General features: G+C 34.6%; 1 protein-coding gene across 2 annotated transcripts in view; it reads right to left on the bottom strand.

The window, feature by feature from the left end:
- Positions 1-20,358, bottom strand: part of slc4a5a (solute carrier family 4 member 5a) — a 146,669-nt gene extending 126,311 nt beyond the window's left edge. The window contains exon 1 of one of the 2 annotated variants that reach the window (XM_030143885.1): positions 20,170-20,358. The gene's annotated coding sequence lies outside the window, so the exon portion shown is untranslated. The remainder of the gene's footprint in view (positions 1-20,169) is intronic. The other variant, XM_030143884.1, reaches the window with a different exon arrangement.
- Positions 20,359-21,523: the final 1,165 nt, after the last annotated feature.

Here is a 21,523-nt window from a genome sequence, read left to right as displayed (position 1 = left end):
ATTAAGAAATAAAAAAATTTAGCTTGAATTAAGGAAAAAATGTTGAATTATGCAAAAAAAAATCTTAAATTTAGTAAAAACAATCTTGAATTAAGCCAAAAATAATTCTCAAATTTTGCAAAAACTTGAATAGAGTGGAAAAAAAAAAATCGCTTGAATTAAGGAAAAAATCTTGAATAAAGCAAAAAATCTTCAATTAAGTAAAAAAATCTTGAATTAAGCCAAAAAAATCTTAAATTTAGCAAAAAAAATCTTGAATTAAACAAAAAATCTAGAATTAACAACTTCAAAATTTTTTTTCTTTGTTATAGTGCAAAAAACATTATGAAAATATTTACATTTACAAACTATTCTGTAACAATAAAATGTGAATAACCTTAACAAATATGAACTATGTGAAATGTCTAAAGAAAATTCAGCACAATTTTAACTATTTATAGCCTGTTACTCAGTGTTTAGTGTCTTTGTTGATCTGATCCATAATGCACATGTAGAAAAGATAAGATGAGGCAGAATATTGTTAAAAAATTGCACTTATTTTTCTCAAGAAATTTTAGTTTTTTTCAGGTTATTCACATCTTTTTTGTTTGGATAGTTTAGAAAAGTATTTTCATAATTTAATGTTTTTTTTTTCTTTACACTAAAACAAAGACAAAAATTTGGAGTTGTCATTATTTATAGGTTTTTCTGTTATTATTTTACTGGTCCGGCCCACTGGAGATCAAATCGGGCTGAATGTGGCCCCTGAAAGAAAATGAGTTTGACACCCCTGCTTTAGGTGATTATGTCTTATTTTAAGTGTGATGAGATATTTTGACTAGAAATGAGAAAAAAATACACTTGGTAAGATTTAGATTTTTGCAGTGTAGGACAGTAACACTACTAACATATGAGGATCTTATAGAATATGATGCATTACTGTAGGTTAAAATACCAAATATAAGTAATTCAAATGCGTTCAGTCTAAAACATTTAGTAGAAAATGTAACACATTAATGCAGCAGTTTACATCATGTATAAATAATACATTGATAGGAATCATTTACTGCACAATGACTACTTTGAAGTACATGATCAGAAGTTTTACTTGTAGTGGAGTATTTTCACAGTGTTATTTTAGTACTTAATAGTTAAAAGGGTTTTAGTAAGCACACTAACCAAAAATATAAACACACCATGTGGCGCTTTAACTTTTTAATCAAATCACACACAGTTTACAGGTACAGATTACTGTCTGTTAGAACATGATAGTGGTGTCTGGCATTCAGGGACATTCATGTGGACACGGTGGGGGCCGGCTGAAAGACACCACAACTCCATATCTCATGTGTCCACCATTGGCAGGGGTGTCCAGTCCTGGTCCTCGAGGGCCAGTATCCTGCATGTTTTAGATGTTTCCCTCTTCCAGCACACCTGAAAGTCGTTATCAGGCTACTGCAGAGCTCGATGATAGGATTATCATGTGAATCAGGTGTGTTGAAGAGGGATACATCTAAAACATGCAGGATATCGGCCCTCGAGGACCAGGATTGGACACCCCTGACCATTGGCTTCCCGTAGAGCAGGGGTGTCAAACTCATTTCAGTTCAGGGGCCACATTCAGCCTAATATGATCTAAAATGGGCCGGACCAGTAAAATGAGATAAATAATGAGATAAGAACTTAGAAATAATGTCAACTCCAAAGTTTTCTCTATGTTTTTGAGTGAAAAAAAGGAAAATTCCGTGATGAAAATGTTTACACCTACGAAACGTACTTTAATATAACATGTACAAATATTTATCCTTTTATGTGATGTTTGTCCCTTTTAATTTTCACATTTTAAATTTTTTTTTTTTTTTAATTTTGAATTTTTGGGTGACGCAGTGGTGCAGCGGTTAGCACTCGTGCCTCACAGCAAGAAGGTCCTGGGTTCAATTCCAACACCAGTCGACAGGGGGTGGGACCTTTCTGTGTGGAGTTTGCATGTTCTCCCCATGTCTGCGTGGGTTCTCTCCGGGTACTCCGGCTTCCTCCCACCATCCAAACACATGCACTGATTGGTTAACTGGTTAATCTAAATTGCCCATAGGTGTGAATGTGAGAGTGATTGTTTGTCTCTATATGTTCAGCCCTGCGATGAACTGGCGACTTGTCCAGGGTGTACCCCGCCTTCGCCCATAAGTAGCTGGGATAGGCTCCAAGTGACCCCCGTGACCCTAGTGAGGATAAAGCGGGTTCAGAAAATGAATGAACAAATATGAACAAACTGAAAATTCTTAAGAAATAAAGCGCAATGTTAACAATGTTATGCCTAAGTTGATCATTTATACATGTGTATCGCAACTTAAAGATTTAGTAACAGGCAGAATATTGTTAAAATTCCACATACGTCTCTTAAGACATTTCAGATTGTTCATATTTGTTCAGGTTATTCATATTTTTTTATAAAAGGCTAGTCTGTAAATATAACTTTTTTTTCTCCTAATTTTACCTTATTTACACTAAAACAAAGAGGAAAATTTGCAGTTTTCATTATTTATAGGTTATTATGATAATATTTTACTGGTCTGATCCACTTTAGATCGCATTGACCTAAAATGATTTCAACATCCTTGATTATCAGTATCTTCAGTGTAAATTTTGTACTTCACTAATTCATCCTAGGGGCCATATTGGACCATTTGGGGGGCCAGTTTTGGCCCCCGGGCCACATGTTTGACACCTGTGCTGTGGAGAAACACATCATCTTCTCATCAAGTTGACAATATTGTCAGTTGTGGCCCGTGGAATGTTATTCCACTCCTCTTTGAGGGCTACATGGAGCTGTGGGATATTATCCAGAACCATTCCCTCATGATTTGCGACATCTGTGGCATGGTGACATTTTGAGGTGTCCTTTTATTGTCCCCAGTATACAGAGGGTCTGAATACTGTTAATGCTGTTTGAGCAGCGTCTGGACATGTGTTGTGGGTGCAATCACTAGACCACTGAGCAAGTGTTTAGTCGCAGAGATGGACACAAAGTTTGTTTATAAGTCATGAGAATGAACCATGTCTGACAATTATAAGACATGATGAGCTCATTTTGGGCTGCACGTCTCGAGTTACACAAATACTGGACATCACAGGTGTCAAACATGCGGCCCGGGGGCCAAAACCAGCCCTCCAAAGGGTCCAATCTGGACCGAGGGATGAATCTGCAAAGTGCAAGTTTGGGCATTGAACTCAAAAATAATATCATAATAACCTATAAATAATGACAACACCATTTTTTTTCTCTTTGATTTAGTGCAATAAAACATTAAATTATGAAAATATTTACATTAAGACTAGGAAAAGTTTTAGCACATCTGTGTGTGGTGTTAAAGTCTGGAATAGATTGAGGGAGGAGCACAAGGAATGTTCAAACATAAGACAATTCAAAAACACTTATAAGAACATGTTTTTCACAAGATATAGGGAAGAGGGTTATTGTCACCATATGTTCACTGTTGTTTATGTATATATTTCCTTCCTTGAGTTAGTTATTATTTGTTTATTTATTAGCTAGCACAACTAAGAAAGGCACTGGTAAAAGATATGTGTATTTGTATGTGTGTATATGTATAAACGTATATATGTGTATATGGATGAATGAGTGTGTGTGTGTGTGTGTGTGTGTGTGTGTTTGTGTGTGTGTGAATAGATATATAAATATAGAAGAGTAATGTAAAAGGAAGAGGGACATATATTATTAATAATATTGTAGGGAGAGGGGGTGGGATTAAATAAGTTGTACTTCTTCCCACCCCTTTTCGGGCAGGTAAATGGAATTATTGTGCTTTTCTTCTGACTAAGTTATGATGTTATGATTCTTAATATTTGTATTATTATGTATGTTTTGCAAGTGCATATATGTTAAATTTCATTGCATGTTTGGAATAAATCACTAAATCACTAAGAAACTATCCTTTAACAATAAAATGTGGATAACCTGAACAAATATGAACAACCTGAAATGTCTAAAGAAAATTAGATGCAATTTTAACAATTTTCTGCCTGTTACTAAATGTTTTGTGCCTTCGTAGACCTCATATGTAATGCACATGTATAATGATAAGTTGAGGCATAATATTGACAAAACTGCACTAATATTTATATTGTTTATATTCTGGGTTTTTTTCTGTTTTTATCTGCTGTATGTAAAGTGTCTTTGAGTTCCATGAAAAGCACTATACAAATGTATTATTATTATTATTATTATTATTATTATTATTATTATTATTATTATTATTATTATTATTATATTTCTTAACAAATTCCATTTTTTTCAGGTTAGTCACATCCTTTTTGTTTGGATAGTTTGTAAATATAAATATTGGCATAATTTAATGTTATTTTTTGCACTAAAACAATTTGCAGTCGTCATTATTTATTGGTTATCATGCTATTATTTTACTGGTCCGGCCCGCTTCAGATTAAATTGGACTGAATGTGGCCCCCCGGAAGAAAATGAGTTTGACACCCCTGCTGTACATGGTATGTTTATATTTTTGCTCAGTATAATATTGATATTCCAAACTCTTAGTAGTAGGGGGAAGTCATGTACCAGAACATACTTTGTTCTACCAAAACCACCAATGAATCAACACTACAAGGTGTATCAGAAAAAAGTAGAATTTCAGAAAAAACAACATAAAACCAAAATGTGAAGACATTTTGAAAATCTGCTTATATGTGTTTATTGACCATGTAATTCCTTGATTGACACTAATGTCCAGGGTCAGTTTTCATGCTTCAGTGAACTATGCTAATTTGAAATGTGCAAAATAAAAGTCTTTTGCGCATGGAAGTGTAAGGGTTAATATGAGATCTGTCACCAAGGATGACAAGTTCCACTGGTCATTTACTTGGATGCATAAAACAGGAAAAAAATAATTACATGTTAACCCCCTACCATCCATACAAAGATTTCACATTAACCCATAAAGACCCAGTGCTACTTTTGTAGCAATTCCAAAATAGTTTTTTCCTCAATATTTAACTTTTCTTATATGTTTTACCCCCACTTACTCCAATATTTTGCTCTGTGTTTTGCATTTTTAAGTGAAAATCAGGTATTTTCCATGATTTAATTAAGTGATCATGTAGATGTTCATTGAAGCCCAAATTAAAATTGAGGGCTATTATACCAAAAACAAAGAAAACTGCAGAAAAAGTCAAATAAATCATTAACTGAACATAACCCCAGTGTGTCCATCCACTGTCATTGATCCAACTCCATGGGTTTTACTGGTGAATCAATGTTGTAGAAGATGACGGTGTTTCCACGGTAACTACGGAGCCTCTGAAGGTCCAAAAGGGTCATATCTGATGACCATGAAAAGATGACAAACTGTATTTTACACCAATTATTTACATGGATTGATAGGAATAATGGATCAACAGTTATTTAACTTTTTATATCAGTAAATGATTTTGTCACCAGTCGATGTTTTTGGGTCTTTATGCGTTAACGACAGGTTTGAGTCTGTCATGCCAAACACAAGGGGTTAATGCTGTTCGTGAAGATTCTTTAACCCTTTCATGCATAGTGGTCACTACAGTGGATAGTTATTCTATAGATTTTCTCTTATATATTCATGGGTTTTGTTGTTTTAGTTCCATATCAGCCAACACAGTGGACGTTTATGCATCATCCCACACACTGACATTCCTGTAACTTTCCTGTTCTTTTATCTAAATCAATTGCCAATTGTTATTAGACTGTAGTAAACAGAGTTTTTGGTTGTTGTTTTTTTTTTTTTTAACAAAAAAGTTTTTTTTTTTTTTTTGCATATTATCTGAGTGAGTAATAATTAGTATTATAGTATGCTAAAATGTTAAAAAAAAAAAAAAAAAAAAATCAGATTAGGAGAATTAACCTCCTGAGACCCAGGAAAATGAAAATCTTAGCTTTTTTCCATTGAACAATTTTCTTGATTGGAAACCGCATAATGCAAGTTTTTTTTTTTGTTTGCTTTGTTTTTTGTTTTTTTGTTTTTTTCAGATACATTTTTATTATTATTATTTTTATTATTATTATCTTTTTTAATGGAATGTTCTTTGCGATGGACAGCAAGTAAAACTGTCAAACTTTTTCCCCTACAGAAGACAAAAATGCATTGCTGGGTCTCAGGAGGGTAAAAATGTAAAAGTAAGAGTAAATGTATGTTTCTGAGCTTCAAAAATTAAACACATGGTGTTTAAGCTGAGTGGACATTTTTGTAACTCCATGAAAAATAGGTCCATAAAAAAAATAAATAAATAAAAAAATCAATCAATCACATTATTTTTTCATGCCTAAAGAGGAATACAAACACTCAGGAAAAAAATTTTGATTAAGGTTGTCATAATTCATGCATGAAAGGGTTAAGCTTGTTTTGAGCTGACCATTTGCAATTTGAAACATTTCAGTCAGCATACATAATTCATTGCATCACCTGGGTGTTCCATCTTGGTAATTTCATTTGTTAGAAACAGACCAATAACCACTGGTAATTTTGGCCTTATAATTGCATAATTCATGGGTATAAATTTGTGCACGTTGTGTGCATTGGCCTTCCTGTTCATCTGGATGTCCATGTGGCTTGGTAGAAGATGGTCAGACCTCAGTACACACCAAGGTTATTATCATTAACAAAAACTAACGAAATGACAAAAACTAGAATTGTAAAAACATCTTCGTTAACTGAAATAAATAAAAACTATAATTAGAAAAAAACGTTAACTAACTGAAACTGTATTGTGTGCTTACAAAACTAACTAAAACGTATAAAAATTATGGATAAAATTCCCTTCGTTTTCGTCTTTTTTAATGTCGGATTGATACGAAATCGATTCATTTCCCTCTAGCAATTTTATCTGTTGGCACCATGTGATATTTAACCATCCGTCACTTCTCGTCACTTAGTTTAGAGTTAGGTTTTTGTCCCCACTCTACCTGGAAACAGAGACTTAAGTTTGGAGAAAGCAGCAGAGTTCTGTCTGGGATTTATTTGAATTCGACAGTGAAGAAGAGAAAAGATATAAAGAAACTAAAACTAAACTAAAACTAAGCATTTAGAAAATAACAAACACTAATAAAAACTAGCAAACCTGCTCTAAAAACGAATTACAACTAACTGAATTAGAGAAAAAAAGTCAAAATTAAATAAAACTAAACTATAATGAAAAATCCAAAACTATTATAACATTCCCCAGCAGAGAGCTTTTCAAGTAAAAGTGCCCCTGTTATTCTTCAGAGGTTCCACCAAGAAACGCTGCATCACTAAAAGAAATCCCACACAGGACTCTGCTGCTTTCTCCCAGCTTTAGTCTCCATGTTGCAGGTAGTTATTTAGTTAGTTTAGTTAATTTCAGATGCAGACATAACACAAAACATAGGGAAAATAAATAAAACTAAACAAAAATAAAAAATAAAATAATAAAAAAATGAACAACTGTTGTGCCTGAAAGGGAGTAGAAAGAAGCCACTGCTTATCCAGTCCTACCCCCCCTTCCAGTCCTCAGACTCTTAGTGCCTAATCACATGTAAGTAGAGTGGGGACAAGAGGTCGACTCTAAACTACAAGTGACCAGACGTGACGGACCGTGAAGTGCCGTACGGTGGTTCAGCTAAAATTGCTGGAGCAAAATAAATCAATTTCATATCAATCCAACATTGACAAAGACAAAAACGAGGGGAATTTTATAGTTTTTAGACGTTTTAGTTAGTTTTGTAAGTAGGGATGTAACGATATGAAAATTTCACATCACGGTTATTGTGACCAAAATTATCACGGTTATCATTATTATCACGGTATTATTGAAATTGTGCTCAAAATGGTCCAAAAGTACTTATACGCAGATTGAAATAATTTAACCAAGTTGTATTTAACCCTTTCATGCATATTGGTCACTACAGTGGCCAGTTATTCTGCAGCTGTTCTCTTGCATTTTCATGGATTTTGTTGTTTTAGTTCCATATCAGCCAACACAGTGGATGCTTTTGCATTATCCCTTACACTGCAATTCATACCATTACTGTAACTTTGCTGTTCTAGATGAACGTGATCTGCACTAACATGTTTGAGTGTAACAGGGTTTTTTTTTTTTTTTTTTTAGTTTTTGGGGGGGGGGTTTTTGCATATCATCTCGATGAAGTGAGTAATAACTAGTGTTAGAGTATGTTAAAATGTGAGAAAACATCAGATTAGCAGCATTGAAAACGTTTTTATTTCATAGTTCTCACATAGTATATCGATAAATACATGTTTCTTTGCTTCTAAAATTAAATGCATGATGTCCAGCTGAGTAGACATTTTTGTAAGTCCATGAAAAATAAGTTAATAAAAAACTTCAGTCACTTTTTTTTCACGCCTAAAGAGGAATAAAAACACTAAGGAAAAAAAAATCTTAATTATGGTTCTCATAATTCATGCATGAAAGGGTTAAAAAAATAAATAAAATAAAATAATTGGCACAATGTACCTTCTGTTGGCAGATACATTCAAGTATAAACCCTTAGTGGTCTGAGCCTATTTTGGCCGTTTTTCAGTACTTTTGATTTTTTCTTTATATACTACATAAAGAAATGTTTACTATACCCATGTTTGGTATATTTTTTTCAGCACAACTTCATCTATATCATCTGCCTATTATTTTTTTCACTTTAACCTGCTATAAAAACATAAAAGGCCAGAAAACACAAAAAAATATAAAATCTGATTTGAAAAATTTATATATTTTATTGCATAAATAACACAAAGATGCTTAACAAACCTTTTCAAAGACTTTAAAAGTGAATATTGGTTCCAAATATTAGGTATATAAAATCAAAATTGCAATAAATTAAAACTATACTCAAATATTTGACATAAAAGCAAATATTTACATTGGGTTTTTTCCCCTAAAAGTGCTGTAATCAAACACGGTTATCATGATAATTAGAATTTTAACGGTAATACTAACCGTCTGCAATTTTACTGCAGTTTATCATTATACCGGTAATTGTTATATCCCTATTTGTAAGCACACGATACAGTTTCAGTTGGTTATTGTTTTTTCTTTTAATTCTAGTTTTCATTTATTTCAGTTACCAAAAAACTTTTTTCAATTCTAGCTTTTGTACTTTCGTTAGTATTCATTAATGATAAAAACCTTGTTGTGGACTTCATACTATGGTCACGTCATTAAAAAAGACCCTCCTCACTTGATATTCTCTATGCATCAGAACATGCTCATTTATGCAGCAACAGGGTTACATTAAAATGTATTTAATGTATAGACATCTGAAAACACATAACGTGTCTTGGGTAATTTGATTTATCTGGAAAACACCAAGGAATAGGCTACGTCTGTGTTATTTGGACTTATTCTTCCTCGTTTTCAAAACTAGGCACTTGAGGTCTGTTAATGGTTGAAAACAACACATTGGATCTTGCAGATGGAAATGATGGACAGGTCTATTTACATAAAGAGCGGGGAACATAAGTAGTCAGTGAAGAGGTGTGTGGAGGTGCATTCTAATGGTGTCACCTGCACTTAGCGTGTCCACTTGTGATTGTATTAGCCAAGATGCAGGTTAAAGCAGTGGTTCCCAACTTTTTTGGCTCATGACCCCATTTTAACATCACAAATTTCAGGCAACCCCAGACAATTCAAAAGAGAGACTTTTTTTTTTGCAAAAATTAATGTTTTTAATCATGAAAGGGTTAATATGTATACTATGTTGCAAATAAATGTTGATTTTAGACAACATTTAGTCTATATAATGTATATTTTTATGAATGGAGGCAGTAAATCCAGGTGTAGATTACTGCACAAAGTGAGAATTGGATTTTCCTTGGTCAGGATATGTACATTCAGTCCAGCTTGGATTTACAAGGCTGACAATTAATACTCAACAAACAAGAACTGAAACTATGAATTATGAAAGAGCTGCAGCATCTGAAACTGACCACAATGAACATTTGACAGATAAACAGAACCACCGTGCTTTAGTTTCAGACTCAGAGTTTATGTTTTTCATGTATTAGGATTGGCTCTCTCAACTCGTCATATATTTTTTTTTTTAATCAATTACTAGAAAATTTAGGCGACCCTATTTGAATTCCAGGCGACCCCATGTGGGGTCCCGACCCCAAGGGTGAAAAACACTGGGTTAAAGACAGGTGTGAACAGGACATGAGGTAATGAAGACACAACCGGTCTAATTTCATCGGTGAGGGGCAGCTGTCTGTACCGATAAGGCAGCAGCCGACACCAACTGTACTCCCAGTCATCATTGTCCATTTTTCTGACACCTTTGCTTGTGTATCCTCTTTTATTTGGCCATTTTACCAGGGAGTATCTCAAACTACTTTTTTTTTTTTCCTACTTGTCTTGTACGAACAGCTGCCTGTCATCCAGCTGAGCCCATAAGAAAAAAAAAAAAAAAAAATAATAATAATTTCATCAGTGAAAACATAAAATAGGATGATATGTTCAGTTTCTTCAAATAGATGTGCTTAGATCATACACACACATACTGCGTTTTACAGCTAAATCTTATTTTTCTCCAAATAAAACGACCAATATTTCAATTAGTTATGCGTTTCTAAGGCTGGTGCATGGACATTAAAATTCCAAAGCATTTCATTTATACATATTTACTGAAATTATGTGTCTTTTTATGCTTTTTAATAATTTACCAGATGCCACAGATAAAAAGTCTTCATAACAGATATGATATAATTTGCAGTGTTTTTTTCTCCTCCACTTCTTTGGGGAGTAAAACATCTGCTTTACATCCTTTACTAAGAGAGCAGTGTGTCTTTGGACTTGTCTATTTGTAGATAATATCTCATTTTTAGCGTGACACTGAAGTACAATCCACCCCTGAGGGATGAGAGGTGTGAAGTGGCTGGTGGAGGGTGAGTTTAACCGCGGCAAAGCCAAGTTGAGCTGCTGCTGTGAATGTTAGCGTTGGCTTCCTGCTTCTGTAATTAGTGCTGTCACATCAGTGTCCTTCACACCCAGTGGGCAGCTGGAGCGAGAGCTGCAGGCTGCCCTGACCCCCCCCACCCCCACCACCACCACCCACACACACACAGGTAATCAATGGGCTCCCCCTGCCTCTAAAACCCACACATGACGGAAACATACACTCACAACAGCCCACACGTGCACATAGGAAAAGCTGTCAATATGTGTGTGTGTGTGTGTGTGTGTGTGTGTGTGTGTATAAGGGAAACACCAACAGCAAGAATGAACGTATGGGAAACACAGCAACAGGTCATTACAGCAGTTAATGAGGCTCAAACCTTAGAATTCTCACATTCTGACACTAATCAACATTATTTTATAATAATGAGAAGTTATTTGACTGCTGTAACTTCATTTGATACTTAGTTTTTAAACATTCACTCTACAAGGTGTATCCAAAAAAAAAAAAAAAAAATGCATATTTTGAAAAACTATCCCCAGTTCCTTATTTGATCATTTTTGGAATTTTCTTTTCTGGACGTCTGTAGGTAGGGGAGTGGTGGATATTTGTCCAAATTTAACCCTAACTCTAACCCTACCTTGGCCTGTCCTCAGTGACATTTTCAGGCCTAAACAAGTTGAATTAACTTTGAAAGGCAGGAACAGCTGCCATGGGTAAAGAAATGAAATTGACATGGTGGGTTGGCAGTTTGAATCCCGTTCTGTCCATGTGCAAGACACTTCACCCTCCTTGCCTCCAGTGCTGCCACCCACACTGCTGTATGAATGCGTATGAATGTTTGGTGGTGGTCGTTGGTGCGAATTGGCAGCCACACTTCCGTCAGTCTGCCCCAGGGCAGCTGCGGCAACAGTTGTAGTTTACCACCACCATACCATACCATACCATACCATACCATACCATACCATACCATACCATACCATACCACCTTTATTTATAATGCGCTTTAAGAACTTCACAGCTGGCCAAAGTGCCGTACACCAAACATAAAACAAGGGATTAAATAAGTAAATAAAACTAGTGATAACAGGGTGTAAAGCGGGCTAAGAACAACAAAATACAACCATCATAAAAGCAAAGACAAATTAAAATCTGATAAAAACAGCATAAAAAAAAACCACCAGAGGGAGAATGTGAGTGAATGAATAATGGATCCTCTGTGTGCGTATCCGTTCATAGAAAAGCATTATATAAATCTAATCCATTAATGCTGTAACCTGGCAATTTTGTGGAAAACAAGATGGATGCCCATTGTCCCCTCCCATGACCTTTAATTGGATTTAAATCCCACCGCTACTTCACACAAACCAGTTTTAACTTGGATTGCGCAATTTGCCCCTGCTCACTCATGCGTGAAAACCTGGGTCTGTAAATTTGGACAAATATCCACCAATCCTCTACCTACCGACGTCCATCGAAGAAAATTCAAAAATGATCAAATGCGGAACTGGGGGTAATTTTTCAAAATGTATAGTTTTTTTTTTTTTTTTATACACCCTGTATACTTTACTTTCAGTGTCAGTATCCCCATGACTCCAGTTCACCCACTCGCTAACTTATTTTTTGCACTCTGTATAAAAACTCTGACTAATTTGCACTACAATAATATATGTGTAACAGGGTTGGGAATCTTAGTTGTAAGGCCGATACGATACGCATCTCAATACAGCATCTCCAATCCGATATATTAAAGATACGTGTGTGCCACCTCACGATATGATATGATTCACACCCAAATCCCGATACAGAGTGATTAAGCCCATTCTGATTCAACAAATTCATTCTGGTAAAAAAAAAAAAAAATCCAGTACAATTCAATGACTTTGATTATTTATTTCTCAAATAAGATCATGACTTTTCATAAAGTGGCTTTTGTGCAGTTTCAGAACACGTGCCTCACATATAGTCAGTGAAAAAGTTAGAACTTTGTTTCCAAAGTCGTTTCTCTGCATGTTTCTTATACTCTAAAACTTCTTGCTCCCTCACCGAATCAATTTGTAATGTAATGTATTTGTAATGAAGGTAAAACAGAAAAAGGTTTGTCACTTTAAGAGACACCTGCGCGAGGTATTCTGGGATGCACTGTTAGATACTGTATGTATGTCACTGTTTAAGGAAGTATTTCTAATATGTACGGCAGTATTCAGTACATTTGATATAGTAAAAAAAGTACACGTTCAGAAACCACCTGTCACCTCCTTTCTATGTCTGTCAGATTCACACACAGACATCATAATATTCATTCGCAGCGCTCATGCCACAGTCCATCCACGGAGCTCATACTGTCATGTACACATTTGCGAATCTACTGCATATGTTAACATGGGTCTGAAGAAAATTAAGACTTTACTCAAATAAAGAGAAATACTTTTAAATGCAAGTCGGCTAAAATTTACTTAGGGGGTCAAATGAGTGGCCATTTTTGTCATAAAAAGAAAAGCTGTAAGAAATGCATAGAACTGTGTTGAAATAATGCTAATACATTTGTGCACAGACTACTGATATTATTTGACAGTGGAAGCTATATTTTCAGAAATATTGGATTTTGAATAGCACGTGTATGTGAAAACTTTTGCTGGTGGACGGACGTGACATTACCCATGATGATCTGGTCAGTACCAGTACTTTATTAGTAATAAACTTATAGACTTACTATTGCTAATTCTCCTCTTATTCATAAATTTTAGTATTGTGGATCTAAAACAATAACAGCTGACACAAAAACACAAAATGTGGCAGTGGACGGATGTGACATGGTTGTTACAGATCCCATCATACTGATGCTCGGCAGCCATGTCACCGTTTCCACAAATGATCCCTGTGCAAAAACTAGGATCAGAATTATTTATTGTATAGTTTATCATCATACTAAAGAGTAAATAACAATATAGAATTGTTATTTCTTTATAAAAATGCTTATATTATAAATCTGTTGATTTAAAAAGTGACGTGTGACATTCTTAATGTATGTATTGGCGTAACATAAGCAGGATGGATCAGTTCCATCAGGATGGATCAGGTTGCAATATGGATACTCCATATTGCAACCTGTAAAAATAAAACATGTGATACATAGTATAGAATCTTGTAAGAAAAATTGGGGAATCTAAAAGAATAGAATATTTGTTTTTCAGGTAAATTCAGTTCAAATATAAACTTGGCCATTTGTGACATGAAAATATAGCATTAATTGTGATGAAATTGGACATTTTTGACCTGAAAACATAGTTCATATGACCATCAACATGTTACAACAGAACTGAAGTCCTGTAAATTTGCATAACTTGCATTTACCAACACAAAGTTCCTTTGGGGATTCACTTAGATTGATTTCTTATGCACAAAGACAGAAATAAGACCTCTAAGCAAATTTTAGCCGAATTAAAAATATATTCTATTGAACAGATCGAATTTTACTGATACAAACACTCAGTAACCGATGCATCACGATATCATTCCAAACTTTTCATTCACTTGCAGCTTCTCTACTGGTGCACTGGGATCGTGCACGTGCGTGTCGGGCATATCGATACGTATCGGATAATCCTCCCATCCCTAATACATAAACAGATTTTTAATAGACCGGATCCCTGTACATATTTACTCACCGTATAAAACTCCAATTTGCACTTTCGGAACATTTTACAATATAAAACCCACTGTAAATAATATATACATAAACATATATGTCAATAAACCACATCCCTGTACATATTCACTCACTGTATAAATCTCCATTTTGTACATATTACAAATCCACTGTAAATCTCATCCCACTGTTGTCCTTGTCTCTAGTCGAATGTTTGTCTATATTAGGTCTATGTTCAAGTGGGATTGGTTTCATGCCATATTCCTTGTGTGTGTTCACATACTTGCCAATAAAGCTGATTCTGATTCTTTGTTATTTGCAACTTGACTACTTGGTGTCACAAACAGCTGGATTTTCCTCCTCTCACGCTTCCTCGTGGCAGCTACAAAAATGAAAAAGTGTGAAAGGAAAGCAGGTGTAACAGGCAGTGTTTGGTTTGTCGAGTCCTGGGATTACCTGAATAATGAAACTGTAAACTGAACTTCCTGTTGTTTGGCGTTGCTCTATATCTATATCTACAACTTGGAGAAATCACAAACTTGAAAGTCTGACTAAAGATCATGTTTTTGTGTTATGTTTGATGTATTTGGTCCAGTTCTGCTGTAACGCTACAGTTTTTGTAGCCAATACATCTCGCTGTCATCTACATCTCCCTCTATAGACGACCATGCATTTGATATAGGTGTTAATTCACCCATTCTTTAACTCCTTATGTCTTACACTTGTATTTCTTTTGTTTTTTGGTGAGTCACATAGCTTAATGTAATTGCTCCAAGAGTCTGAACTGGTTAAAAAGTCTTTTCAGACACTAAATGAGCTAAGTTAATCAACTAATGTTAATTTTAATGTTTAATTTCAATATAATTATTGTCTTTCTTCTCTTCTGTGAATGCATTTTAAAATCATGATTTATCTCTGATGATTTTAATATCTTTTTTCCTCCTTTTTTTGATTTTAATGTAATTTTAACATCTTGCTTTTGCTTGTGTTGTGAGTTTTTATGCCTTTGTAAAGCACTTTGAGTTACCCTGTGTATGATTAGTGCTATACAAATCAACTGACCTCGTCTCACCTTGCCTAAGATTTTTTTTTTTTTTTTTTCTTTAATTTTTTGTCTGACTAAAGATCAGCTGTTCAGTTTTGGAGAGGGTTTCCTAAAGGTGGGACCAAACAAGGAAAATGAGAGCCCTCAAGCTTAAAGCTAATTAATAACAGTAATATATTCACCATTAGAAGCTAAATTCTGATAAGACAGTGGAGCCAAAATGACTGAAAACAAAAACAGTACATGACACAGAAGTAGTGTTAAATCTTTATAAGTATGTACAAATTTGCTTTAATTAGCTTTAACTTGAGAACTGTGTGTAACTGCATATGGGAGTGTATTCTATCATCACAAGAACATATACTTTATTACCTTACTTAAATAGAAATTATGGTTATCTGTACTTTATTGGAGTAATTCATTTTCATCTGACCTTTTACTCCTATTTCTTACATTTCACATATTCTATTCTATTTCTCTGTACTTTCTACTCCTTACATTTTAAACATAGTCTCGTTACTCCTATTTCATTTCAGCTTGTTTTCATTCTGGCTTGTCATCGTTCAAATAATAAAAAAAAAACTATCCAGACTAATCCATTCAAATAGAGTGAATTTGATAGTGGCTGGATGAGACGTATAAACATATACCATTCCGACACCCTATTGGTTTGTATCCATCGATCCATTGCATCTGACTTTTTGCACCATTCCAATACTTATATTCAACCAGCCCTCATATCTTCCGCTCCATGAAACACGTTAATGCTCAGTAGTGCACATATATGGTTCTTCAATACATTTGCATTGGACTAAAATGTTCATTTTCAGTGTTCATATCTGCGGCTGAAACAGGTAGACTAGTGCATCCCAAATGGTTCAACATTAACATTTTAATATAACATTATAGTCATTATGGCCTTTAGAAACATGTTTTTTTGGGGAGGTGGGGGGGGTGCACTATAGACCCCTGTGGCACCGCCTTCCCTTACATTTACTTTTATACTTTAGTTTTGAAACCAGTACTGTTACACTTTTACTTTACCAGATATACAAAACAGAGAAATTTATTTTGCTAAAATTAATTTGTTTTTGATCATGTAATAGTTTGCTATACTATGTTGCAAATAACATTAATTTTAGACACATTTAGTCCATATAATATATATTATTATGGACGGAGGCAGAAAAGCCAGGTATAGATTACTGCACAAAGTCAGAATTTGATTTTCCTTGGTCATGATATGTACAGTCAGTCCAGCTTGTATTTACAAGGCTGACAATTAATACTGAATAAACAATAACTCAAATTATGAATTATGAAAGAGCTGCAGCATCTGAAACTGACCACAATGAACATTTGAAAAACAAACAGTACCACAGTGGTTCAGTTTCAGCTGCACAGTTTGTCTTTTATGTATTGGGATTGTCTCTCTCAACTTACCATATATTTTTTTATTAGTAAGTTTTTATTTTTTTCAATTACAAGAAATTTCAGGTGACCTCACGTGAGGTCCCGACCCCAAGGTTGAAAAACACTGCCTTCCATGCACTTCTGTTGTTACTTTGTGTTACATCATGCAGTATGGCTTTTATTTACTTTTAGACTTCAGTGTCAGTTCTGGTTCATTAAAATAACCCTCATCCAACATCACTGGCATTTCTTTTATACAGTCAATAACAGTCACACTCACATTGGTCACAGACAAATATCCATGACCGTGTGCAGCCTTGACAGACTGTCTTTTATGTATTGTGTATATTTTTTATTAGAAAGTTTTTTTTTTTTAATCAATTACTAGAAATTTCATGCGACCCCATTTGAATTCCAGGTACTTAAGGAACTTATTCAACTTGGGCATGTTCATGCCTAATATGCTGTGTCGGTGGATGCTGTAATAGAACGGAGGATGATCCAGAGACTCGTCCAGCCTCAGCTTCTTCAACACCCAATGTGGGGTCCCGACCCCAAGGTTGAAAAACACTGCCCTAGTATCTATACTTCTACCTGAGGAATGAATGGGAACACTTTTGACACCTCTGCATATCGTTCTAAAATTTAGGAAACAACTGCCCCAATACAAACTCGCCCTAAAATCTTACACCCTGAAATAGACAGCACAAAAAAGTAACAATTCAGATATTTTTGTCTCTTGCAGTGTCCAAACTATTCACATTGATCGTTTTCCAACCACAAAAATTCATGGGAAAGAATGCTTCAAGGACCAAAAAGAGTTTGTTCAAGGTGCTCTTCGGAAAAAGGGATTCATAAAGTAGATACCAAACTGGAAGAAAACTCCAAGGTACTCTCTTTAAACATTAAAATGCCTTTATTACCATGGCATGGTCATATCTAGACCTAAAAAACACTTCTATACATTTCGGCTTCAAGCCTTCATCAGGAAGTCAAAATCTTACACCCTGAAATAGACCGTACAAAAAAGTAACAATTCTGATATTTTCGTCTCTTGCAGTGTCCAAACTACGCACATCCATCGCATTCCAACACTGTATGACCACACTCATAGATGTACAGCGGTTTTTAACCCTTTCATGCATGAATTAATAGAACTTTAATCAAGATTTTTTTTTTTTTCCTGAGTGTTTTTATTTCTCTTTAGGCATTAAAAAAACAATGCAATTGAAAAAAATGTATGAACTTATTTTTCATGGAGCTGCAAAAATGTCCACTAAGCTGGACACCATATGTTTAATTTTTGAAGCAAAGAAACATGTATTTGCTGATCTACTTTCTGAAAACATGTTTAATGCTGCTAATCTGATGTTTTGTCACATTTTAACATACTCTAATACTAGTTATTACTCACTTCATGGAGATAATATGCAAAAAAAAACCAAAAACCTTTTTGTTAGAAAAAAACTGTTAATTAGTCTAATAACAATATCAAACAATTTTTTACACTTAACCCTCCAGTATCCGGGTGCACCTTTTAGGCACACTTTGCACTTCGTTTTAAAAAAACTTCATATTATTTTTCACAATTTAAATAATGTTAGAGTTCAAAAGTTGTTCATTTTTGCATGATCTTTAAAATTTTGGCCACCAACTAAAATTTGCACATTGTAAACAAAAGAAAATTACAAGACTAGCATCTGTCTCCCAAGTGTGCCTAAAACGCACTATTTCTTCCATTTGATATGTATGATTAGGGCTGACCTTGATTTACAAAAATAAAATCAAATTAGAGCAGAAAAATAAATCAATATAGAATATTTAATAGTTTGATTTATAGGTGTGCATTTTATGCACACTTGGTGACAGATGCTAGTATTTTTGAACATTTGACCTAGCGCCAAAAATAATAATGCAAATTAACCATTGTTGCTGTTAATCATTGACATACGCCAGGCTGCAAAAATCAAATAATATGTGATCCACTTTTTATGTAGTATATTGAAAAAAATTATTATTTTTTTTGTTTTTTGCATCCAAAAAAATGGTTTGTTTACATTACAAACACAGCATTTAAAGGGTTAAAAAATGTGACAGTTATTGAGTAATTGGTATTTTTATTTATGGCTCAAGTTGACGAAATAGAAAAAAGTGTAAAAGAATTAAAAACAAACTGTATGAAAATTTTTTTTGACATTATTCCACAAGTGTGCGAAAAAGGCACACTTGGTGCTTTGTAAGGGCCTTGCTGGACGGGATACCGGAGGGTTAAACATGTCACTGCAGATCAGATTTATCAAGAACAGCAAATTTACAATAACAGTATGAACAGCAGTGTATGGGATGATGCATAAGTGTCCAATGTGTTGGTTGATATGGAAGTAAAACAACAAAATCCATGAATATACAAATGAACAACTGTAGAATAACTGTCCACTGTAGTGACCAGTATGCATGAAAGGGTTAATGTCTACATACACATGAAATTACAATGAAAAGTAGCTGTGTTAGGCCTAAAACTTGTGTGTATGTGTGTGAAAAGGAGTGAAATAAAAAGAGATTGAGGCTTTTTAGGATAAATTGTGCTCATTTGTGCTCCATCAAGTTTAAAGATTGTCCTGTACACCTCATCAACTTGTCTGAGAGACTTTAAATGCCTGTTAAATTCATCCTTTTTCTTCAGCACTGCCATGGTTAGACTTTGCAGCAGCTGGGCTAGAAAATAGATAGCGAATAATAAACATTGACCCCATGCTAATTTATGTATTTTGTGCAAGTTAGGAAAAGGCCTCACTAAAAATGATCCCATACTTTAAAATTAAACATCTAGACAGGTGTGGAGACCTTCCAGAAGGATATTCTTCATTTTTAATAGCAATGAAGACTTGATAAAAAAAATCAGTTTTGACAGTTTGAGGCCAAAAATCATCATCTAATTTAATCAGCTGCAAAATTTATTGTTTTATTCCTCATAAGTGATTGTGTTGTCGTCATCAACACATGTTCATCTCTGAGCCGCAGATGTCATATTTAACATCTCAAGCTGTGAAAATTAAACGGCATTGTTTACAAGTCAAACAGCAGAGGAATCGGTGATGCAGAGAAAAAAATAAATAAATAAAAATCAGCATAAGACGACCAGAGGAGTCAGCCTACCTGGATTAGTTATCAGCTGCAGTGAGTGACAGGGAAAAAGACCCGCGCTGCTTGAAAGGTCGCATCAACAAAAACATACCAGTAGAGCCTCGACAAACCACTGAACGGTCCAAACTCAGCAAAGAGGAAAAGTTCCTTTCTATTCGACTCTATCTGTCTACTGGACTCTCTCTCTCTTAGTACTGGTTCAATAATGGACAAACTAGGACTCAGCGCAGAGCTCCAGGCAGGAAGTTGTTTTAAAATATGGTCGACACCAGTCACTGATAGAAAATCCCTCAATACAGTATACTGTACCAGGAAGTCAATATATAGCCCTGTGGAAAAAGTGATAAAGGATAGGAAGCCACAGGAAGCCGTTCACGATATAAACACTGTGAATTAAAATGGATTTAGAGAGAAAAATCGTTACGGTAGTTTTCGGTGGGGGCACGTGGTGCTGTTGTGCAGAAACATATGAAGACACGACTGGTAAAGTTCTCAGTGTAAAGTTGCAAATCCTCCTTCTCTAGGCATGTGTTCTAGATCAGTGGTTCCTGAGCCGGGATTTTTTAATACCACCAGAGTTCAGATAAACTCAAATAACCTTTTTTTTTTTCTTTCAACTTTTATGGTAACACTTAATTTGAAGGTCTAGTTTATAATGCATTAACCCTTTCATGCATAGGGGTCACTACAGTGGACAGTTATTCTACAGCTGCTCTCTTATATATTCATGAATTTTGTTGTTTTAGTTCCATATCAGACAACACAGTAGACGCTTATGTATCATCCCCATAGACTGCAATTCATACCATTACTGTAATTTTGCTGTTCTTGATAAACCTGATCTGCACTAACATGTTTGAGTGTAAATTAATTGCTTGTGATTGTTATTTGACTATAATTAACCCATAAAGACCCAAACATCTACTGGTGACCAAAATCATCTACTGATCTTAAATGTTTAATTCCTGGTGATCCATTAATCCTATCAATCCATGTAAATAATTGGTGTAAAATGCAGTTTGTCATCTTTTCATGGTCATCAGATATGACCCATTTGGACGTTCAGAGGCTCCGTAGTGAATGTGAAAACACCGTCATTTTCTATAACATTGAATCATCAGTAAAATCTGTGGAGTTTGATAAATAACAGTACATGGACTCACTTGCTTTATGTTCAGTTAATGCTATATTTTGTTGAAAAAGTCACTTTTTCTTCAGTTTTCACTGTTTCAGACATAACAATCAACTTTAATCTAAACTTTTATGAACATTTACATGGTCAACAAATTAAACAAAAGAAAATACCTGATTTTCACTGAAAAAAATGCTAAACACAGAGCATAATACTGTAATAAATGGTGATAAA

Source organism: Sphaeramia orbicularis, chromosome 9 (genome assembly GCF_902148855.1).
Source record: "Sphaeramia orbicularis chromosome 9, fSphaOr1.1, whole genome shotgun sequence".
Classification (NCBI taxonomy): Eukaryota; Metazoa; Chordata; class Actinopteri; order Kurtiformes; family Apogonidae; genus Sphaeramia; species Sphaeramia orbicularis.
The sequence above is the reverse complement of the archived record's forward strand: the minus strand, read 5'-3'. Positions and strand labels throughout refer to the sequence as shown.